The sequence below is a fragment of the Pteropus vampyrus genome, unplaced genomic scaffold (genome assembly GCF_000151845.1).
Source record: "Pteropus vampyrus isolate Shadow unplaced genomic scaffold, Pvam_2.0 Scaffold2, whole genome shotgun sequence".
NCBI classification, from domain to species: domain Eukaryota; kingdom Metazoa; phylum Chordata; class Mammalia; order Chiroptera; family Pteropodidae; genus Pteropus; species Pteropus vampyrus.
Genome location: NW_011888783.1, coordinates 3,269,102 through 3,277,290, shown reverse-complemented (window position 1 = coordinate 3,277,290; position 8,189 = coordinate 3,269,102). Strand labels below are relative to the sequence as shown.

The window sequence follows — 8,189 nt, the reverse complement described above, 5'->3', positions numbered from 1 at the left end:
GATACTTTTTTTCTCTTTTGTTCAAATTAATATTTTATGATATTCTTGGGTATCTAAACTTTTTCATCTAGAAGAGGAGGAAAAATTGAGAACACTCTCACTCATTGTCAGCATTTGCCACCAGGCTGGCTAGTAGTTGTCAACGCATCCCCACCCCCACCCCCTCGCACCCCAGTTATTCTACTTCTCGTTTGATGTTAGTCAATCCTAAAAGATAGGACCCTGCCTTCCATGGGGAATAGGACAGACGTCTCTCCTCTTTTCCATTCCTGTCCCATTTAGGATTGCCCCGTGGTGCGAAGGCTGCCGCCCGCGCTCACCGGGGGGCGCTGTGCAGCCGGCACCGGGAGCCTGGAGGTGAGTCGATTGGGAGGCGGTGTCTCCGGGAGCTGCGGGAGAGCAGAGGGGCGAATCCCAGGCTGCGAGGTCGCCGCCCCCGCCCCTCGTCCGGACTCTCCGCCTGCCCGGGAGAGGGGAGTGGCCGGGCGCCTCCCGCCGCAGCCAAGCGCTCCGCAGCCGGCGAGCACTCTGCAGACGAGCGCGCACTGGGGCTCGATCCGCGGCGAGTGGAGGCGGTGCCGGAGCGCGAGGTGCGCGAAGGGCCGGTAGCCGCGGGACAGCGCCCGCCTAGTCGCCTGCGGAGCAGCCGCCGCTGGAACCCCGCAGCCACGCGGTGGGCCCGCGTCCCGCAGCGCTGCCAGAGAGAAAACGACGCGGAGGCGGAGTGGCGCCCGGCGAGGTAGCGCGAGCGCTTTCCCCCTCTCCCCGGTCCTTCCCGCTGGGTCCGCCGCGGCCCGCGAGCGGCGGTGAATCGCGCCCCCAGAGCCTTTGTGCTTGGGGTCCTCGTGGCCCCGCCACTCCTCGCGGGGCGCGGGTCAGCAGGGTCTGCGGCTCCTTGTCCTCCGGGCGAGGCGGCGCTGCGGCGAAAACCTGCCCACGCCGGAGGTCGCGCAGGGTGGTCGCAGCCCCGCAGTTGTTTCGGGGACGGGTGGAAGAGGCTTGGAAACTAAGTTGCTCTTACTTTGCCCCATTGCACTCGTACCCGTGGGCTTAGTGGAATCCAGATCTTTCGCGTGTTCACCCACACGTCCATCTCTCTGGCCCACAGCTGTTTCCTGGCCCCCTGGTTCTGTGGGAGGACGCGGGGTGGCCTCCTCCGGGATGGGAAGCGGAGGGAGAACAATGGGGAGTGGGGTTCAGGTGCGGCGTGCCCCGGCGGCGGGGGACAGGGCCCGGCACCCGGTGGGGCTTCCTGAGCGTGCAGCTCGCTTCTCTCCTTTGTTCCGCCGCAGCGGAGGGGCTGTCGCGAGTCTGGTTTCCTGCCCGGGACGGGATTGATTCACGGTCCCCCGGAGGGAAGGGGAGGGGCGGGGCTGGAATGGAAACCACATTAGGAACGGGAGTCCTGGAGGGTGCTGGGGCCGGGTAGGGAGTGATTTACAAACACCACATTTTGTCCAAGAGCCCTGTGGGTTTCTGGAGCTTATTTGTAATGCTTTGTTCAGGCTGTGGCTGAACGTTTATTGCTGCAACAAGTTGTGTGCTTCCTTGAGTTCTAGGCGCTGCGCAGTGTTGGTTTGCTGACGTCAAATCTTGTTAGTTACAGTGGAAGATGACTTGTGTGTGTAAATCAGGGTATTAGTGTGTATGTGCGTGCCTGTGGATCCCTGTGTGTAGCTCATGGTTACTGGCTCCAATGGGTAGGAGGCAAATTTTATGGAATCGATCTAGACATAAAATAATTTTCTCCATTGTAATATAGTATAGTATAACAATTTTCCAGGAATGTTTGGGGGGAAACCACCAGAAAATTAGACATTGCTAAATAAATGAATCAGATTATGTAACACTGGATTGAAAAACTCTTTTACACTCTTTCCCAGAACACACACCACACACACCAACTTGGGTTTTGAGTTGAGGAGCCAGGGCCTTTGTGCTTTTCACTTCCCAGACGCGGGTCAGTCATCTTGAATAAGAAAGAGAACACTTACCATTATGGTGAATGGGAATTTTTTTAGGGGGAGGTAGAATTTAATATGTTGGGCATTTGTTAAATGACCCTTTCCTAGATTGGAATCAAGAAACCCAAGAGAATTGGCTGACCTGCGGAGGGAGCCTTGGGGAACTGAATGATGAGTGTTTTTGAATGGGGTATTACAAGCAAAACTGTTTTGGGAGGAGGCTGACATTTCCAGGCATTCATGGTTTGTGCCTATGGGACACTAGTGGAAGGATCCCAAAGTTGTACTGAAGGTTAGAATTACTGTGGTGACAGTTTAGGAGACATTCAGTTATAGTAGTCTGGGTGCAGGCGGGGCTGGAAAATGACCCAGTGCTGCCTCTTTGACAAGCATGAGAATCCAACATTAAACCACTCCATTGGCCATTCATTTTAGGATAAACCAAGTTTTAAAGCTTCTTAAACTTAGAAGGCAAATTAGGAGCTTACTCTGGGGGAAAAAATGTTTCCTTGCCCACTAAGTGATAATGGAAAAGAACTGTACAAGCTACTGCTGAGGGTTTGTCTTTCTCATGGTGGATGTGGTCAGATTTTCAGGCTGGGCTGAAAAGCAGTGGGACTTGTCTTGAAGAGCTATTGTGATGTGAAGTTGAAATGGGATATTGTCCAACCAGCAAGTTGGTGAAACATTGTGCCATGGGCTGCGAACAGAGGGGAGCTTCTTGGTTATTGTTGTCTTGCCATTTTGGACTTTTCACTTATGCTGTGAATTGTTTTGTAAAATATATTATAATTTGATTCCTCCCAACTACTCATTGGAATATACATTAACAAAATGCGAAGCATAAGACTGTTACTTCTATTAGAGACACGGATGCGGTATCCTCTTAAAAAATAGTTGGTCTATGGCCGCAGGCTGTCAGATGCATGCCCTATTGTGTGATGAGGCTGGCTTCAGGCTGCATACCTTTCATGGGATGGGATGAATCATCACTTTGTCAAGCCTAGAGTTAAAGGCTGCCTCTCCCTTGCTTTGCTGTAGTTATGCAAAGCAACTAGGGGCTTCTGACATCAGTGGAGAAGTAGTTGTGGGTGGGGAAATGTTTGGCTAAGAAGGATCCCCAGAGTGTAGGATCCATGTGTTTAGCATTTGTCTTCCTTTTGGGTGAGATTCTCCTTCCTCTTCCTTTCTATTGTTTTCAATAGCTGGACATTTGGATTTTAATTAAATGGCCTAACAGTCATTGTTGCTATCATTCAGTAAGTGTTTACTGTGTACAAAGCATTTTATATATACATTACTCTGTGAATCCTCACAACTTGATAGCGTGGATTTTCTTTTCATTTTACAGTTGAAACTGAGACTTAGAGAGTTTATTAACTTGCCTCCTTCCACCCTGCTTGTGTTGATAACTGGTAAGTGGTGGAGGTGAGATATGAATTCCCATCTCTGATTCCAAGGTCCATATTCTTCTAAGTATACACTATATGGTGTGATATCTTTTAATAATAGGAATGGCAGCCATTTAATTATCTACTTGATTAGCCCTTTGCAGATTTTAAATCACTTTCACATATATTATCATAATTGATTCTTCCAAAAACCACTGTAAGATGGGTTTGGAAGGCTAGACTAGTGACATCACAACTCTTCAAACCATATCTTTAAAAAGCCTTGTGCTGTTAATGGCCTGTGTGAATAAGCTTTATGTGAATGAAATTTTATTTTTAAAAAATTGGGCAGCCAACATGTAAAAAGTTTTTTTGGGGGGGAAACATTTAAAAGTGGTGGAATAAAGTAGATCTTACATAGTATTCAAGCATTTTATATTTATCAAAATTCATTTAGTTCTTTTTATCTTACAGCCTTTATTAGAACATGACGTTGCTTGTATCTTTTTTGAAGAGGAATAAGGAGGGAAGGAATGTGATTATAAAGAGGAAATGGGCATCAGAATTGGAAACATACGCAGCAGCAGGCCATAGATTTTCCCAGCATATGCTTTTTGTCCTGGCAGTCGCCTTTTACAGAAGGCATTCTTCCTTAGGGAAGTGTCAAGGGTCGTTCTTTATGATATCCTCTGAGATCATCAAATTTCTGAGCTCTGTGGGAACACACATTCCACAAGATTTCTGTACTCAATTCTTTCCCCACAGGGGAAGTGAACGAGCTTAGGCGTCAATGTGAAAAAGGAACGGAAGTGGTATCCATCCTTGGATGGTGCTGGGCACAAGGTTTCTGACTTTGACCCAAGAATGACCATCAAGTGCAGGAGTGGAATGGATTATAACCATGACATCATCAATTGTTTATGGATTTCTCAGAATGCTCCTGGGCAAAGTCAATATTGGTGTTTTTTATTTATTTTGTTTGTTTCTAACATAAGACTTTGAAGACTGGAAGTTTTACCTCTACTTGTTTAATTACTTCAGGCTAGGACACCATTTGGGGTCTTCAAAGATGTGGTGTGGGTGCCGTAACTTTTGTCTCCTCATATCACTAAAGTCCCCTCCATTGGATATTTAGAGGGGCGCAGACGCGTGGTCTGCTGGACATTTAACAAAGAGCCCCTCCAGCTTCCCAGCTGAGAAGGATGAAGGCTGCTCACCAGCATCACCAGCAATCAAGGACATTTTTTGTGCCTCAGAAGACTGAGCAGGGCAGATTGGTATGCCCTGAGTGTGGATGTTGGTGAAATGAAGAAAACAACTGTGATAGCTGTGGTGACTAAGGCCCACAACAACACATGCTGCTGAGACAAAAATTGAAAAACAAAAGCAGGAGGGTGGGAGGAAACCGAACACAGTGCCTTCCTCATCTTTAGCTGCATTGTGTCCAACCTCTGATGGTATGGAAGGGGTCAGATCTCTGAATGCTGCCTATCTCTGAAGGGTGGACGGATTCCGATGTTAGGGAGTATCATCCTGGTCACTGTCCAAGGAGAGAGCGGAAGATCCTTTTTTGGATCCTGAAGATGTATAAAGTGCCATTCCATGGGAGAAGGTGTTGAATAACATGGTTGGCCATGGCGAATGGCAAATCCTTGGTGCCCTCCTGCCTTCTTCCTTCCACACCTGCCAGCATTCCATCTTCATGCTAGGTTCAGTATGGCTGTAGATTCAGCCCTGCTAAGGCTGTTCATAGACTTCAGGTATATTTGCATTGTGGACAGGAAATGCCAAGTCCCCAAATAATGAGTCATTCATATTTTATATGACATTCATGCTACTGTCGATTAAGTATCGGGTACTTGCATTGTGTCAGGCCACATCCTGGGTACTTTCCATAGCTTTGTTTCACTTAATCCTCAACTATCCTTCAATAGAGAGATTTCTGTAGATGAGGGAATTGAGAAACCTGCCCGGAGCTGGTGGAGATCAAGCCCAAGATCGTGTGCTTTCCAAAATAAAACATGGCCTCATGGTACAATGTTCTTTGAGGCTTTGGGCCACTTTTAAGGCATTAGTTTTTAGGAATTGGAGAGCCCACCCTGACAATCTCTTTTCCTCCTGGCTGGCTTCCTTTTTCACAGAGTTAGGGTTCCTGTGGGTGTCCTTGGCTAGTCCAGAGCTGGGAGAGTTGGTCGAAGTGCTTTTCAATTTCTCTGTTTCTGGGTCTTGTGCTTGGCGCCCCCATCCTGTATCATTTCCCTTCCCCACTGGGAGACTTGGTGAAACAGGGTTCAGCCTGTTAGTGAGAGACTTGAGGAGCCAGTCTCTGCCTGGTGATCTTTCTTACTCTTTACTGGTCACAGCTTTCTCTGCAGGAATTAGATGGCCATATGGGAGTTTTCAGGGGGTTTGTCTGATCTCTGGTTTTCTGTCCACCTGAGTACATTACGCTGCAGGGCATCCAGTTTGGAGCTCAGGGTCTGATAGTGTCATTGCAGAGCTGGGGCATAGGGAATAAGACTGGATAAGGCAGAGAAGAAAAGAGTTGGTATGGATTTATATTCTTTCAAGATAGGCAGTTTTAGAAATTGAGGTCTGGAGAAGAGTGAAATTTGACATGCTTCCTTCGCTTGTTGGATAAACAACAATTGAGCTCCTAAAAATACCAGCTGCCTGGGTTTTCCTTGATAGCTCAGAGAGGCCAAGAAGAGACCAGGCCTCTGCCTTCCCAGGACTTTCCAGCCGATCCTGCATGTACTCAAGATGCTTTGAAATTGCACAGATGGCTTCATTTTGATGTGTTAAAATGAAAATACAATTTACAATTGTATGGTACAAGTTTTTAAACTTGTTAAAAAAAAGAAAATAATTCAATATCCTTAAAGAGATTTTAGGAAACTAAATTGAAAGGACAATGGAACAGATTGTAAATTATTGGCTTTGTTAAAGTGCGTGTGCTCATCGTTTGCCTCCTCATTTTCACCTGTTTCGTGAAAGCATTTTTCATACATTTTAACCAAAAAACAAAAAACCCACACCAAAAGACCCAACCCCCAAAACTTTTAATTGCAAAATCCCTGCTGGCCCCACTTATATTTTCCAGTGTACACCTCTCTCCTCCCTCAGTGCTGTTTCATTTTAAAGTGTGTATTATTAGACCCTGAACCTCTACTCACAGTGTTGTCAGATTGCAAATATGCTCTGCTCCTAGCTGATCATTTTTTTCTTTGAAAGTTCTTCAAGGGAGGGGGTGAGGGGGAAGGGAGAAAATAAAAAAAATAAAATAATAAATAAATAAATAAATTTAAATACGCACAAAAGAAAGTTCTTCAAAAGGATTGTCACTATTTTATTCACATTAGAGTCCAGCCTAAATGCTTTTAGGAAAAGCTTAAATTTTGTAAACATTGAGTTTATGCCAGTTTTCAATCCTCTAGCAATTTGCTTACAGTTGTAATAAGTAGAGCACAGTTTTGATCTACCCCTGATGTGGTGAGCCATTGAGGAAAAAGTTTTCACTTGTCTGAAATCTTCAATATGAACTGACACATTGGGTCAGATTCAGGAATCTGCTTTCTGCAGAAGCAGAATACTGAGTATTCTGTGACACTGGGGGAGGGCCCCAGACTTAGACTTGATAGCTTTATAGGTTTCAGGGATATCTCTTAAACATCCACAATTGCAAAATCTCTTAAAAACCTCTCACCTGTATATTTAAATTCATATAATCAGATTCTTGAATTGTTTATTTTTTAGCCTATATTCTGTTAATTTCACACTTTATCGGTATCGGTAGAAATCAATTATATTGATATTTGGATTTCAAATACCTGATATTTGGAATAGTAGAATGTTAAAGTTGAGAGTCTTAAAGGTCACTGCTGTAACTGCTTTGTTGTATTTGAGATCTGCTCAGGCTCATAAAGCTAACTGAGGACCCATCTGGGAACTTGACCTCAAGTCTTTTAACTTCTTGCTTAGTTTTCTTTCTAGGGGGATATCTCGCTGTCTCCCTAAACCCATCTAAATCCGGGCTAGTTCCCATCACCTAATAGCTGATCCTCTTTTGGCTTCACTCTTTGTGCTAATCGCTTTTCTGTCACCATCTTCAGTTTGGATTTCAGAAGCATTGCCTACTTCTATTTTCTGCTTCTCCATCCAGTCAGTTGCAGTGTTTGGTTGATTGTTGCCTTTTATTTTCAAATCCTTAACCCTCTATTCTGGGTAAATGTAACATTTTCTGGAATGGGTTATACCATAAAAAGTTAATAGATTGGGGAAAAAATACCCATAAAGTTAGCAGATGTTAATGTAAAAAAGGGTTCCTTGGCCAAGTAGGTGTTGATTAAATAATATTTTAAATAAGTTTCTTTGCTGAAGGAAACTTCTTATGGCCTCTTGTTTGTGCCTGTGTACTGTGACCCTGCAAGAGAGATGTGCCAACCTAAGTGATCATTCGATCACTTTTGGGGGAGATTATATAGGTGACACTGCTGAGTCACTCCATTGAACCATTTCTGGATCCATCACTGACTATGAGAGTGTGTATTCTGTGTGAGCCACACTTAGTTCACTCTCACATATGTCATATATGTCATGCTTTTTTACCCCTTTGTTCTGCTGGGTCTTTCTTTTAACCTGGAAGCCCCTATCGCACCTACACATTTTTTACAACCCAGCTTTGTTCTCATCGTCTCTGTCAATTTCCCCCATACTCTTGCTCTTGTGAACTTATAAAAATAGCATTTATTGTTTTGTAACTTAAAGAGAAAATATTTGAAACAGTCAAAATATTCTAAGTAACACTGCACACCTATAACAGTTAAATTATTAA

The 8,189-nt window shown here is 44.9% G+C and overlaps 1 protein-coding gene across 1 annotated transcript in view; it reads left to right on the top strand.

The window, feature by feature from the left end:
- The first annotated feature begins 452 nt into the window (after window positions 1-452).
- The window catches only part of MYO1B (myosin IB), a 168,870-nt gene continuing 161,133 nt past the window's right edge, over window positions 453-8,189 (top strand). Inside the window, exon 1 of the mRNA XM_011355895.2 lies at window positions 453-739. The gene's annotated coding sequence lies outside the window, so the exon portion shown is untranslated. The remainder of the gene's footprint in view (window positions 740-8,189) is intronic.